At 42.1% G+C, this 15,396-nt stretch overlaps 1 long non-coding RNA gene across 1 annotated transcript; it reads left to right on the top strand.

The window, feature by feature from the left end:
* The first annotated feature begins 2,911 nt into the window (after nucleotides 1-2,911).
* Nucleotides 2,912-14,356, top strand: LOC135971767 (uncharacterized). The gene is made up of 5 exons (XR_012414728.1): nucleotides 2,912-3,029; nucleotides 5,434-5,474; nucleotides 6,383-6,458; nucleotides 8,664-8,732; nucleotides 14,293-14,356. It is a non-coding gene; the product is annotated as an uncharacterized lncRNA (long non-coding RNA).
* The last annotated feature ends 1,040 nt before the right edge of the window (nucleotides 14,357-15,396 follow it).

Genomic DNA, 15,396 nt, shown 5'->3' with positions numbered 1-15,396 from the left:
CAAGTGCTCCTTGATAGAACTTATTATGTAGGGAGGGAGGACAAATAATAACAGAGAATGAATGGCCAGGGGAAAGAAGTACAACAGTAGGAGAGCCTTCTAGAGCCTAAGGATGGGGAATCCACCTTAGAGCTCCATATTGTAATAGAGATATATAACACAGGTAGCTTTTCAAATCCCTCATCTTTCTGATCATAGCTTCTCAGAGGTGTTAGAAGAGAAATTACTACTTTCTTTTTTTTTTTTTTTGAGACAGAGTTTCACTCTTGTCGCCCAGGCTGGAGTGCAAGGGCATGATCTTGGCTCACTGCAACCTCCGCCTCCCGGGTTCAAGCGATTTTCCTGCCTCAGCCTCCCAAGTAGCTGGGATTACAGGTGTGTGCCACCATGCCCAGCTAATGTATTTTTAATAGAGACAGGGTTTCACCACGTTGGCCAAGCTAGTCTCGGACTCCTGACCTCAGGTGATCCGCCTGCCTTGTCTACCCAAAGTGCTGGGATTACAGCTGTGAGACACTGCGCCTGGCCAAATAACTACTTTCCAATCAGGAGTATCTCAAAAGTTTTTTATTTCAATAAGTTACATTTTCTTTTTTTTTTTTTTTTTTTTTTTGAGACGGAGTCTCGCGCTGTGTCACCCAGGCTGGAGTGCAGTGGCGCGATCTCGGCTCACTGCAAGCTCCGCCTCCCAGGTTCACGCCATTCTCCTGCCTCAGCCTCCGAGTAGCTGGGACTACAGGCGCCCGCCACCACGCCCGGCTAGTGTTTTGTATTTTTAGTAGAGACGGGGTTTCACCATGTTAGCCAGGATGGTCTCGATCTCCTGACCTCGTGATCCACCCGCCTCGGCCTCCCAAAGTGCTGGGATTACAGGCTTGAGCCACCGCGCCCGGCCAATAAGTTACATTTTCACACCTTTTCCTTTCGGGTTATTTTAATTAACTCTCAGGCCACAGTATTGCTTCTAGTCAAGGGCTCCTATTCTCTCCCATACTAAAGAACTCCTGTATTGTTATTAAATCAGTGAAAAAAACCAGAGTAGGTTCCAAACTCAATTTTCTCTTTTGTATTAGGTGCTATTGTTCATTTAAAAATGAGGTACGTGTTTTCTTTTAAAGAAATAAGTTCTGGGTTGGGCATGGTGGCTCACGTCTGTAAGTAATCCCAGTACTTTGGGAGGCCAAGGCGGGTGGATCACCTGAGGTCAGGAGTTTGAGACCAGCCTTACTAACATGATAAAACCCTATCTCTACTAAAAATACAAAAAATTAGCCGGGCTTGGTGGCAGGCGCCTGTAATCCCAGCTGCTAGGGAGGCTGAGGCAGGAGAATTGCTTGAACCTGGGGGAGGTGGAGGTTGCAGTGAGCCGTCACGCCACTGCACTCCAGCCTGGGTGACAAGACTGAGACTCTGTCTCAAAAAAAAAGTTCTGATGCAGAACATTAAGTGTCTCTATATTATATACACTGTTACCAAACTGGTTAAGCTCTGAATGATTATACGGGTAAACAGGTCAATGATAGAAATAGGTCTTTTAAAATCGAGTCATTTATTGAAAATAAAGTGTTAGAACACTAGCTAAATGTCATTCATTCAACTAGTATTCTAATTTTCACTTAAAATTAGTGTTTTAGGCTGGGTGTGGTGGCTCACGCCTGTAATCCCAGTACTTTGGGAGGCCCAGGCAGGCAGATCACAAGGTCAAGAGATCAAGACCATCCTGGCCAACGTGGTGAAACCCCATCTCTACTAAAAATAAAAAAATTAGCTGGGCGTGGTGGCACGTGCCTGTAGTCCCAGCTACTTGGGAGGTGGAGGCAGGAGAATTGCTTGAACCCGGGAGGTGGAGGTTGCAGTGAGCCAAGGTCGTGCCACTGAAATCCAACCTAATGGCAGAGCGAGACTCTGTCTCAAAAAAAAAAAAAAAAAAGTGTTCTAATTTTCACTTTAACATTAAGTTTTAAAAAAGACATTCTCCTTTGTAATTCAAAGGAGACATAGTAAGAGTCATATGACCAGAAATCATGTTTTAAAATGTCATAATTTACCCTGTGACATGTGTTTATCTGTGTAACAAACCTTCACATGTACCCTCAAACTTAAAAAATAAATAAAAATTTGATAATTTAGATTGTCAATATTTGCACATGGAACACCTAATGACTAAGAAATTAGGAAGCACTTTGAAGGAAATTACCATTTCATATGCTACATAAGAAACTGTGGTTATTTTACGTGGATTCTAACAGCATCTGAATATAATATATATCCCTTATACATTATATATACCCCTTATCATATTACCTCTGAATATAATATATACCCCAATGAAATGTTGTATCAGTTGTGTATGAAAATCTTATATATTCATAGAACCATCATAAAATGCTTAAGGTGCTTACAGGCACAGAAATGACTGTATATTATTAGACAATATGGGGTTTAGTGCAGAGCCCCTGGTTAGCTGCTAACTTGCTTTGTGACTTTGAGCAAGTCACTTTCCTGGACCATGTCTTGTCTTGGTCTTTGTTCTATCTCTAGCATCTAGCATATAGGCACACCAATAAACGTTTGTTGGATGAATAATAAATGGACCTTAAGTTTCCTCATCTATACATGGAAGGATTTGGATTAGACCTGTAAATTTCTTTTTGAAATTTCAAATTTGAAATCTCAAATTCTGTTATACTTTTAACCCAGTCCTAGTATTTCCTACCCTTAAGAACCATATGATCATTGCTGGCTTCCTTATTTTACTTCATTGGGTTCTTTCTGCTATTTCCCATTTGGAACAAAGTATTCTTTTGCTCTTCTTTAGAGCCTTTGTTAGATTTGGTTTATATGTATCTCCTTTTGTTTATTTATTTTAAAAAATTATTTTATATATATAAAATTTATTTTTCTTTGAGAAGGAGTTTCACTGTCACCCAGGTTGGAATGCAGTAACGTCATCTTGGTTCACTGCAGCCTTCGCCTCTTAGGTTCAAGCGATTCTCCTGCCTCAACCTCCCGAGTAGTTGGGATAACAGGTGAGTGCCACCACCCCTGGCTAATTTTTTGTATTTTTAGTAGAGATCGAGTTTCACCATGTTGGCCAGGCTGGCCCCAAACTCCTGACCTCAAGTGATCCGCCTGCCTTGGCCTCCCAAAGTGCTGGGATTACAGGCATGAGCCACCATGCCTGGTCACTATGTATCTTCTTTTAAATGTAAAATTTATGTTTTACAATTTTTCACATCTACTGAATTAAATCTGAATAGTGACTTTGTGCAAAACAAATTTTGCTGTCCATTATTGCCAAAAAGTCCTGAGCGTCCAGGATGATTTCTCCAGGACATCTCTATTGCTCCCAAGTTTCAAACCGTTTTTTAGGAGCCAAAACCTCAGGATTTCACCCAGATCTGGTTCACATTTTGAAAAGATACAGGATTTTACCTAACCTGCCCTGAGTAGAAAACCATCTTACCATTTTTCCCTTATGATTTCTCTGACAGGAGGGCAGATACTATCATACAGCATACTTCTCAGTAGTTGGAAGGGTTTGAAGGGCCTGATAAGCAATGTCCATAAAGATAAAGGAGAGCTTTTCATTTAAGTAGTCACTCAGACTTTCAGGAAGTTTTGAGTGTTTTTTGTTTCTTTTTTTTTTTTTTTGAGACAGAGTCTCACTCTGTCGTCCAGGCTGGAGTGCAGTGGCGCTATCTCAGCTCACTGCAACCTCTGCCTCCCAGGTTCATGCCATTCTCCTGCCTCAGCCTCCCAAGTAGCTGGGACTACAGGTGCCAGCCACTACGCCGGGCTAATTTTTCATATTTTTAGTAGAGATGGGGTTTCACTGTTTTAGCCAGGATGGTCTCGATCTCCTGACCTTGTGATCCGCCCACCTCGGCTTCCCAAAGTGCTGGGATTACAGGTGTGAGCCACCACACCCGGCTTGTTTCTTTTTTTTTTAAGTGCTCAACTAGAGTACCTTCTGTTTAAAAACTGTTACTGAAAATATTTTTATTAAATATTTTAAACCACTATTTTCATTTTTGCTTGTTGCCTTTCAGATCACATATAGACATACATTCGCATGGTTGCAATTATGTGTGTACCATTTTGTATTTAAACCCAGGAAAAATTCTGCTAAGCACCAATTTCAGGTAACACAATAGAAGCTAGTGAGCGAGTCCTTTAATTCAGTTCAAGGAGTATGTTGAGACAGGGCCAGTTGTACTGAGCTCTTCTGCAATTTAGGTGTGATTGTTTTCATTATTTAGAGTTTTCCAAAAAATTTATAAAGCTGGTGAGAATATCCATTTGGTTTAAATGTTTCTTTTATTCAGGAGAACTTGAAGGTAGCTTTGGTAAAATTCAAATGGTGTCTGTAAATTATGGATATTGTTTTTATATTCTTGGTAAAAGATGAAGTATTTAAAATTTTAAAATGCTCCCCAAATAGCTCCAAATATTAGCTTATCTCTTTTGTTCATGGTAACACGACCTTAGTATGGGCGCCTAGGGGAACTGAAGCTTTCCACAGTGGCTTCTGTCTGGTAGGACTGAGCCAGCCAGGCAAGCAACCCTGAGAAGAAGAAGGAGTAAATTAAGGTCAAACAGTAAACTGGAGGAATGAGTGGAACTGTAAAAACCAGCTATACACAGCATTTCCACAGAAAACTGTTGACAAGGCATTTAATTCCACTGAAATTTAATAATCTATTGATTCATATTTGTACCTCTTTTAGATAAATTTTATTTTATTTTATTTTATTTTATTTTTGAGACGGAGTCTCGCTCTGTCGCCCAGGCTGGAGTGCAGTGGCTAGATCTCAGCTCACTGCAAGCTCTGCCTTCCGGGTTTACGCCATTCTCCTGCCTCAGCCTCCCGAGTAGCTGGGACTACAGGCGCCCGCCACCTCGCCTGGCTAGATTTTTGTATTTTTTAGTAGAGATGGGGTTTCACCGTGTTAGCCAGGATGGTCTTGATCTCCTGACCTCGTGATCCGCCCGTCTGGGCCTCCCAAAGTGCTGGGATTACAGGCTTGAGCCACCGTGCCCGGCCTAGATAAATTTTAAATCAAAATTTTCATATATATGAATGTAAATTTATTTCATTCCCTTTTAAAAATATTTAAAAATAATATATAGAGATTGATTATATTCAGAGTATACAATGTGATTATTTGATATAGATTGTATTATGACTACCACGATCAAATTAATTAACACATCCGTCATCACTCATGATGTAGTTAAGATCCCTGAAAGTTGTTCATCCTATAATTGAGAGTTTGTACCCTTTGTCCAGTATCTTCCCATTTCTCCTACCCCTCAACCCACCATTTCATTCTCTGCTTCCATGAGTTTAATTTTTTTAGATTCCACATATAAGCGAGATAAGGCATATAAGTTCTCGAGTTTATAATGATTAATATTCTTACTTTTCAGATGAGGAAACAGGTTAAACAATTTCCCAAACTCATCAGTGGGTAAGTGGTCTTAATCTGGAGAAAACTGTTAACTACTTTCTATAGTACTGCTCTCATATGCTAAACTGAAAAACATTAATATACCCATAGTCAACACATGGTATACATCTCTTCCAACCTGTCCACCCTCCTCCTACCTCTATTGGCATGATCTAGGGACTGGTCTCTCTCCTTCAAAACTCTCCTTAGAGAGAAAGCAGTGGTGTAGTCAAGAGAAATTGACTTCCAAGAGAAAGTAGTTGTAGTCCTAGTTTCTGGTAACTGGAGCTTTAGACACTAATCTTAAAGATGTTTCTAAAAGGCAAATCTGATGGGGTCACTCATCAATTAAACCCTGTGTTGACTCTCTTGGACTTCAAGACAAACATCTTTGGCCCCTGAACACAGTTCCTTCAGACTCACTTCTTGCCACTTCCCTATATATCTTAAATTATTCACAGTTCCCCTCTGAAAACTCCATGCTCTCTCACCTCTGAACCTTTTTGAGTATCTCTTCACCTTAGCTTTCTACCCCATGCCTATTCTTTTCCCTTATCAACCTCTAACATCTTTTTTAGGACTTTCTACAGAAATCTTCCAGATGCTCATGAGGATCAGATAAGAGCCTCTTTGTCCCCCTTCATGCCCGCGCTTATCTTATTATATAGATACCACTTCATTTTCTGAGAGTACTTGTCTACTTCTCTGACCTCCCTACCTGGACCCTAAGCTCCTTGGACTATAAAGCACCAGTAGTACAACAGTCCTATCCTCAAGGAAGGGTAGGAAGAATATTAATCTCTCCTCTAAAATAGTTCTGGGGTGGCTGCCGTACATACAGCTCCATCATAGTGTTGGGATCCTAACTCAAATCATTAGACAAGCACAGACATCAGAGACCCATGGTGAATTAAGTTTGTACTTTTCAGGGAATCACAAAGATACTAAGAATACAGGAAGAAACAAAAACCAGGAACCTTGCCTGGTAACCATCTCCTTTCTCAGGTAAGCATACTTATTTAGTACAGAATACATTGTGAAGTACCTATGCCACATATGTGCCAAGGGCTATTAGGTGAGGCGACATGATCATGAGCACAATAAGCATGAACTCTGACTTCAGAGCTGAGCATTTAGAGGGAGACACAGAGACTGAATCAACCAAACACACATAAGTATCAAATGAAAACCTTGATAGATGCTACCAAGAAAAAGTCATTTATAAGCTCATAAATGGGGAACCGGAATGGGTGGGTAGAGGGCAAATGTAAGAGCACTTCCATTAAAAAGTGACTCAGAGGTAAGATTGAAAGACTAGGAATTACTCAGGCTGAGGCTGAGAAAAGGGGGATAAGAATGAGGTGCTTCCTAGTCTGAGCTGAAGTGGGGGTGGGCCTGGAGCTTGGCTCTTGAAGGAACTGAAAGAACAGTACAGCTGGAGAGAAGAGAGGCAAAAAAGGTAGGCAGACATCGCCTGGTTGCATTGCAGGCCTGAACTCACCTTATCTTCTGGAGGACAATACCTTGATTCTCTCTGGAAAAATCGTGAGGGAAAGCCCTGTGTATGGTGTTCAGTGTGCTTGAGACGATGAGATGGAACTGAACACAGACTGGGAGCCAGGCCAGCTTGGGTTTGAATCTTGTGAGTAACATGGTAGTGACTGTGGCTAATGATCATTAATAATAAGTAAAGTGCTGAAGTCATAAGGCTCCTTCCAATGACTCCTGTCACTTCCAGTCACTTCTAGTTGAAGCCTAGAGGTAATTATTCACTTTACCAAAGGATTCACTATAAGCATCTTTTAAATAGTACCCCCTAAGGCACCTAAAATAGATGTGATTGACACAGGCAAATCATGCAATTCTGGAGGGACTCCCTCTTAAGGAGACCTGAAGCTGGCTGTGACTGGCTGTGATCATCTGGTCATGATATACTGATAACAGGTCTCTGAGCAAACTAGTATATGAAAATCATTGCCAAGAAAGCCTAGAATCTTTAGTAGAAATCTCAGAGTCCCAGAAACTTTGAGAGAATATGTTAGTTGGAGGGAAAATAAGCCTTGTCTTCCCTCCTTCTTTGTTCTCTGCCTACCTCTGGCCCAACCTCAAATCTTTAAATTTAAATGATGTGGCCCAGCAGAGGCCGGTGGCATAAAGATGGTTTCTCTCCCTCCATTCTCTTTGGAGCTGGTGGGAACTGGTTGGAAGGGAGGTTTCTGCTCTTTTCCAAAGCCTCTCAGAGCTCTCCTCATTCCTGGTAGGCCCTCAGCACTCCTACTGTGAACCAGCTGCTCCCACCTTGAGACTCTGTCTTCACTGCTTTAAGCTGTGCTGTAATGTGTGTGATTGTATGTATTTGATTTTGAAAATTTGGAGAATTCTATGGAAAACTCTAATTTCTTTGTATTTCTACCTGACCTCTGCTCCTCCCTTGAGAAGGAGTTGGATTATGGAATAAGAAGTTTAGGGTATATCTAGACCGGGCAAGTCTTCTTTCTGAAAAGCACAGTACCTTGGCACATAGTCCAGGAACTGGGAACCAAACTGGAAAAAAAAAAAAAAAAAAGATCAGAGGCCTGTGCTTGTGAGATCCTGTGAGTGGAATGTTGGATGTTATCCACATTCTTCTTGTCATTCCTCAGTCACCCTTCCTCTTCAAGCCTATATGTTTAGGCTTCAGTGCTAGTTTTCCTTCTGTGCCAAACAGCAAGGAATAAGAGGCCTGGAGAAGGAAAATGCTTGATCTTGGGGAGGAGCATGGCCTTCAGCCACCACTGGGGCAATTTTCTTTGTAGTTGCTGTAGTTGTTCCATCCAGCATTCTGTTAGTCTATGTCCCTAGAGGACAGGGACAGTGTCTTATTCCCTTCCACATCCCCAGGCTTTCCAAATAGATCAATAACTATTTGCTGAACAAATGAGTAACCAAACAAAGGAGTAACTAGATTGCCTAGCTGGTGATTCTTGGATATAAAAAGATGGTAAATGATACGGTCTGGCTCTGTGTCCCCACTCAAATCTCATCTTGAATTGTAATCCAAATTGTAATCCCTACATGTTGAGGGAGGGACCTTGTGGGAGGTGATTTGATCATGGGGGCAGTCCCCCCCATGCTGTTCTTGTGACAGTGAGTTCTCATGAAATCTGATGGTTTTATAAAGGGTTTTCCCTCTCTTCACTCTGCATTTCTCTCTCCTGCTGCCATGTGAAGAAGGACGTGTTTACTTCCCCTTCCACCATGATTGTAAGTTTCCTGAGGCCTCCCAAGCCATGTGCAACTGTGAGTCAATTAAATTTCTTTCCTTTATAAATTACCCAGTTTCAGGTAGTTCTTTCTTTTTTTTTTTTTTTTTTTTTTTTTGAGACGGTGTCTTGCTTTTTCGCCCAGGCTGGAGTGCAATGGTGTGATCTTGGCTTGGCTCACTGCAACCTTCACCTCCTGGGTTCAGCTGATTCTCCTGCCTCAGCCTCCTGAGTAGCTGGGACTACAGGCATGTGCCACCATGCCCAGCTAATTTTTGTATTTTTAGTAGAGACAGGGTTTCACCGTGTTAGCCAGGATGGTCTTGATCTCCTGACCTCGTGATCTGCCCGCTTCGGCCCCCCAAAGTGCTGGGATTACAGGCGTGAGCCACCACGCCTGGCTGCAAGCAGTTCTTTTTTTTTTTTTTTTGTGAGACAGTCTCACTGTGCCACGTAGGCTGGAGTGCAGTGGCACAGTCTTGGCTCACTGCAATGTCTGTCTCCCAGATTCAAGCAATTTTCCTGTCCCAGCCTCCAGAGTACCTGGGATTACAGGCGCATGCCACCATGTCCAGCTTATTTTTGTATTTTTAGTAGAGACGGGGTTTCACCATGTTGGCCAGGCTGATCTCGAACTCCTGACCTTGTGATTTGGCCTCCTAAAGTGCTGGGATTACAGGCGTGAGCTACTGTGCCTGGCCAGGCAGTTCTTTATAGCAGCTTGAGAACAGACTAATACAGTGAAGAAAAAAGGACAGAAAGGTTGAGGCATTTGCAGAAGGTGGCACCAGTGAGAAATAGAGAAAGAACAAATGATTGTGGGTAAAAATAAAACAAGAGTTACTGATTTTGAATGAAACATATTCATTGTGGGGATAAAAACCCTAGCACTTTTATTAGCACCTTTAGGAAATTTGTCAGGATCAAGTGATTCATTCATCCAGGTTATAAAAATAAATAGCCTAAGGTCCTTTTTTCCCCCTACCTTTATGTATCTGGAAGGAACCTAAGGTCTTTATTATGGCTTATTTTGAGATCTAAACCCTTATGGCTCCAGAAAGGTGATGGTGGGAATTAGGGAAAACAATATTTTTTGAAGAATTTTTGAGTTGGACTCTCCGCATATATACCTTCATCTAGGCTCAAGACGTGCAGAACTAAAGACTCCAGAGGTGCTCCTTGTGCACATAGAAGGAGTTTGAAAATTTGGCTCCATACTTCTAGTTTTCTGTATTTTTTCATGTGAGGAGAGCAGAGGCAAACATGTATTTGAAATATACTAGGTAACTGTCCTATGCTGGTAGAGACTGCCTTGTCCTGCCAGGTCTCTGTAATGTAGTTAAGGCCACTGCATATCTCTGCAGTGGTGTTTCTGAAATCCTTTCCATTCATTCATTCATTCATTCATTCATTCATTCATTCATTCATTCATTTGAGATGGAGTCTTACTCTGTCGCCCAGGCTGGAGTGCAATGGTGCCATCTTGGCTCACTGTGAACTCCGCCTCCTGGGTTCACGCCCTTCTCCTGCCTCAGCCTCCCAAATGGCTGGGATTATAAGTGCCCGCCACCAAGCTCAGCTACTTTTTTGTATTTTTAGTAGAGACAGGGTTTCACCGTGTTAGCCAGGATGGTCTCAATCTCCTGACCTTGTGATCCGCCTGCCTCAGCCTCCGAAAGTGCTGGGATTACAAGCATGAGCCACCGCGCCTGGGCAATCCTTTCCATTCAATACTACCCATCACTGGTCTGCAGTTTGTTCAACTATAAAAAAGGAAAGTGTTTTTCTTGTTTGGTTGTTATTATGGATTGAATTGTGTCCCCCCAACAAACAGATACGTTGGAGTCCTAACTCCCAGTACTTCACAATGTGACTGTATTTGGAAACAGTGTGTTTAGGAGGTAATACAGGTAAGATGAAGTCATTAGGGTGGACCCTAATCCAATGTGACTGATATCCCCAAAGGGGGAAATTGAGACACAGAGACCGACACCAAAGAGAGAAGATGATATGAGGAGACACAGGGAGAAGATGGACATTTAACAGCTGAGGAACACGAGACTACCAGAAGCTGGGAGAGAGGCCTGGAACAGATCCTTCCTCAGTTCCTTCAGAGGGATCATGGCCCTGCTGACACCTTGATTTCAGACTTCTGGCCTCCAGAACTGTGAAAGAGTAAATTTTTATTGTTCTAAACCACCCAGTTTGTGGAACTGTGTTACTAGACCCCTAGGAAACTAACATAGTTATTCTAAAATTTAAATATATGTTTTTGTTTTTTTTTTTGGTTGTTGTTGTTGTTGTCTTTTTGTTTTTGTTTCTGTTTTTGTTTTTTTTAAAGTTCCTCTGTAGACCAGGTGCAGTGGCTCATGCCTGTAATCCCAGCACTTTAGGAGGCTGAGGTGGGTGGATCACTTGAGGTTAGGAGTTCGAGACCAGCCTGGCCAACATAGTCAAACCCCATCTCTACTAAAAATACAAAAATTAGCCAGGTGTGGTGGTGTGCACCTGTGGTCCCAGCTACTCAGAAGGCTGAGGCATGAGAATCGCTTGAACTGGGGAGGCAGAGACTGCAGTGAGCCAAAATTGTGACACTGTACTCCAGCCTGGATGACAGAACGGGACTCTGTCCAAAAAAAAAAAAAAAAAAAGAAAGAAAGAAAGAAAGAAAGTTCCTACAAATGGTAATTGTTTTTTCTCAAGAATTCCCACTAGAAATAGTTCCTGCAGACTAAGCTGTACTGGGTTTATGTAACAGACATGGAAAAGGACAGAAGTAATCTCTTTCTAATCTATGTTTAGTTATGGATAAGAGCTCCCTGGCCAGGTGTGGTGACTCATGCCTGTAATCCCAGCACTTTGGGAGGCTGAGGCAGGTGGATCACCCAATGTCAGGAGTTCAAGACCAGCCTGGCCAACATAGCAAGACCCCGTCTCTACTAGAAATACCAAAATTAGCTGGGTGTGGTGGCAGGCACCTGTAATCCTAGCTACTCGGGAGGCTGAGGCAGGAGAATCGCCTGAACCCAGGAGGCAGAGATTGCAGTAAGCCAAGATCATGCCATTGTGCTCCAGCCTGGACAACAAGAGCCAAACTCCGTCTCAAAAAAAGAAAAAAGAGCTCCTTACGTTACTTGAAGCCTTATGATTTTCTGCTTTTGCAGAGTTTGAATGGCCAGGTATTTTCTGCAAGATATGAGCATGAGGATTGCTAAACAGTATTTAGCAGCTCTGTTTGTTTTAAAAAGTGTCTGTACAGGCTGGGTGCGGTGGCTCACACCTGTAATCCCAGCACTTTGGGAGGCTGAGGCGGGTGGATCATGAGGTCAGGAGATTGAGACCACCCTGGCTAACACGGTGAAACCCCACCTCTGCTAAAAATACAAAAAATTAGCCGGGCGTAGTGTCGGATGCCTGTAGTCCCAGCTACTTGGGAGGCTGAGGCAGGAGAATGGCCTGAACCCGGGAGGCGGAGCTTGCAGTGAGCCGAGATCTGGCCACTGCACTCCAGAGCCTGGGCAACAGAGCAAGACTCCGTCTCAAAAAAATAAATTAATAAAACAAAAAATAAAATGAAATAAAATTACAGGTAATTTTTTTTTTTTTTTTTTTTTTTTTGAGACGGAGTCTTGCTCTGTCACCCAGGCAGGAGTGCAGTGGCGTGATCTTGGCTCACTGCAGCCTCCACCTCCTGGGTTCAAATGATTCTCCTGCCTCAGCCTCCTGAGTAGCTGGGATTACAGCACACTGCCACACCCAGCTAATATTTTTGTATTTTTACTAGAGGTGGGGTTTGACCATGTTGGTCAGTCTGGTCTCGAACTCCTTACCTCGTGATCTGCCCTCCTCGGCCTCCAAAAGTGCTAGGATTACAGGCTTGAACCACCGTGCCGGGCCAAGGTAATTTTTTATTTGCTTATTTGTTTTCTCAGAATATATGTATTATTATTATTTTTTTAAAGACAGGGTCTCACTCTGTCACCCAGGCTGGAGAGAGATGGTGCCATCATAGGTCACTATAACCTTAAACTCCTGGGCTCAAAAGTTCCTCCCGCCTCAGCCTCTTGAGCAGCTAGGACTACAGGCGGGTGTCACCATGCCTAGCTAATTAAAAACATTTTTTTGGTAGAGATAAGGTCTTGCTATGTTGGCCAGGCTGATCTCAGACTCCTGGCCTCAAGTGATCCTCCTGCCTTAGCCTCCCAAAGTGCTGGAATTACAGGCGTGAGCCTCTGTGCCTGGCCAGAAAATATGTATTAATATATTAATGACTATATTATAACATATAGTGAATATAAAAGATAACCTAGTCTAGTTTTCTGAGTTAAAGACTTCATTTTGTTTCTGACTCTTATTGATAAGCCCTGTCTTTTGGGTATGAAAGGACCTGTCAAAGGATTTTTTATTCATGGAAGTCTAGCTTCTTAGGGAGAAAGAGTAGTCCTCCAAATACCAGTTTAAATTTGTATCACTTTTTCTTCTTTGCTGTCTTCCAGCCTGGTGTTTTCCACTGCAGTGCACTGTATTATGGTATACTAGGGGGACTGAGCTGTAGTTAGTACATCGTGATCAATAGCTTTATGGATTTTGATTGAAAGTGGCTGGACTACAAACCCGTGTTTGGATACACATGGAACTACTAAAAATAAGCACCTGGCTGGACATGGTGCCTCACACCTGTAATCCCAGCACTTTGGGAGGCTGAGGCAGGAGGATCACTTGAGCTCAGGAGTTCGAGACCATCCTGGGCAACATAGAGAGACCACATCTCTACTAAAAAACAAAACAAAACAAAACAAAACAAAACAAACAAACAAAAAACTTTTGCTTGATATGGTGGCATGCACCTGTAGTCCCAGCTACTTGGGAGGCTGAGGCGGAAGGATCACTCGAGCCTGGAAGATGGAGGCTACCATGCCATTGCACTCCAGCCTGGGTGACAGAGCGAGACCCTGTCTCAAAATAAAATTAAAATTAAGCACCAACTAGTAATATTGGGGTAAGTGAGTTGAGTACGAGCCATTCTTTGTTGAAGGTAAGGGTGCCCATTCCTTTACTAGGACACCACTAAAGATCCATTCATGCAGGATAACCCTTGTCAGAAAATCATTGCCAGGGACTGGGAAAGTAACACCCTTTGGAGAACTATTCTTAGCAGGAGCATGAAGGCGTCATTGGAGGCATCTGGTGGGTGGGATGAGGTTTGTTCAAGAGCCATATGAAATTAAAAGTCAGGACTTTTTGGACAGATGCATTGACGCGAAGCACACTAACACAGGGTGGTAGTCAAGCCCAGTGAGCAGAGTTAGGCCTTGGCTTTCTCTGCCTAATCACAGATCACAGATAAATTTAAGGTTTTAACTCCAGTCTGTCCCACCTCATGCACAGTAATTCATCAGGGGAGATAGGGGACAGTGACATTTATTGCAGAATAATACTGTCTGTGCCCTCTTTGAGTATAATGTGAATATTTAACCGTGTCAGTCTTTTGCCTGTTATTAGTGTCTCCAGAGTTGTTCAACTTGTTCTACTTGGTGTATTCATAGCTCTCAGTATTAGTAGATGCTCCAAGACTTAGACTGTGTCTTCTTTTGTAGGACCCACATCCTTAGCTCGATGGAGAGCTCTAGCACCCTGTATCCAAGTGATCACTTCATAGAGGTACCCATTTATGCACAGCTTTGTAAACTGAGGGCCAGAGGAGTGGCTGTTTGGGAAGTAGTCATCACTATGTAAGAATCAAACCTTTATTTTTCTTGGTAGAAAGTCAGTAGATATTTTGTTAAACTAAAAACATTAAAATAAAACTACATGGATATTTTAAAATATGGATACAAAAATGGCTAAAAGAGTTCGATTAAAAAAAAAAAAGAAACAAAGAAGGGATAAACCGGAGACTGAAGAAAATTTGTTATCTACAGGACAGGGTGATTTGACTTTTGTGTCCCCATCCAAATCTCATCTTGAATTGTAATTCCATAATCCCCATGTCTTGTGGGAGGGACCTGGTGGGAGGTAATTGAATCCTGGGGGCGCTTTTCCCCCATGCTGTTCTCGTGATAGTGAGTAAGTTCTCACGAGATCTGATGGTTTTATAAGCATCTGGCATCTTCCCTGCTGGCACTCATTTTCTTTCTTGCTGCCCTATGAAGAGGTGACTTTGGCCATGATTGTAAGTTTTCTGAGGCCTCCCCAGCCATGCAGAACTGTACGAGTCAATGAAAACTCTTTTCTTTATAAATTACCCAGTCTTGGGTATTTCTTCATGGCAGTGTAAGAACAGACTAACACACGTGGGAATGGGATGGAAGGGATAAAGGATAGAGTGACACGTCTCTGAGTATATCTTCTCATATCATTTTGATTTTCAACAATATTAATATTTTACTTATTCAAGAAAATGAAATTAAATAAACAGTTATGGGAGAAGACTCTAAAATTCAATATAAATAGGAGCAAACCCAATTGATTTCAAATGAAAAATATAACCACACTGAATGAAAAAAATTAACAAAAGCAATTATTGAGCATAGTAATTTGAGTATATCCCTTCAATCTGAAGATTAAAAAATTATAAACAAATCTTGGAACTTTACTTAAAAGGTTAGTGTACTTAAAACATTGATCAATATTAACATCACCAGTAATGAGATAGAACATCATATGCCTCCCGATGTGATGCATTGAGAACGTAATAACGC

The sequence above is a fragment of the Macaca fascicularis genome, chromosome 7 (genome assembly GCF_037993035.2).
Source record: "Macaca fascicularis isolate 582-1 chromosome 7, T2T-MFA8v1.1".
In the NCBI taxonomy this organism is placed as follows: domain Eukaryota; kingdom Metazoa; phylum Chordata; class Mammalia; order Primates; family Cercopithecidae; genus Macaca; species Macaca fascicularis.
The sequence above is the reverse complement of the archived record's forward strand: the minus strand, read 5'-3'. Positions and strand labels throughout refer to the sequence as shown.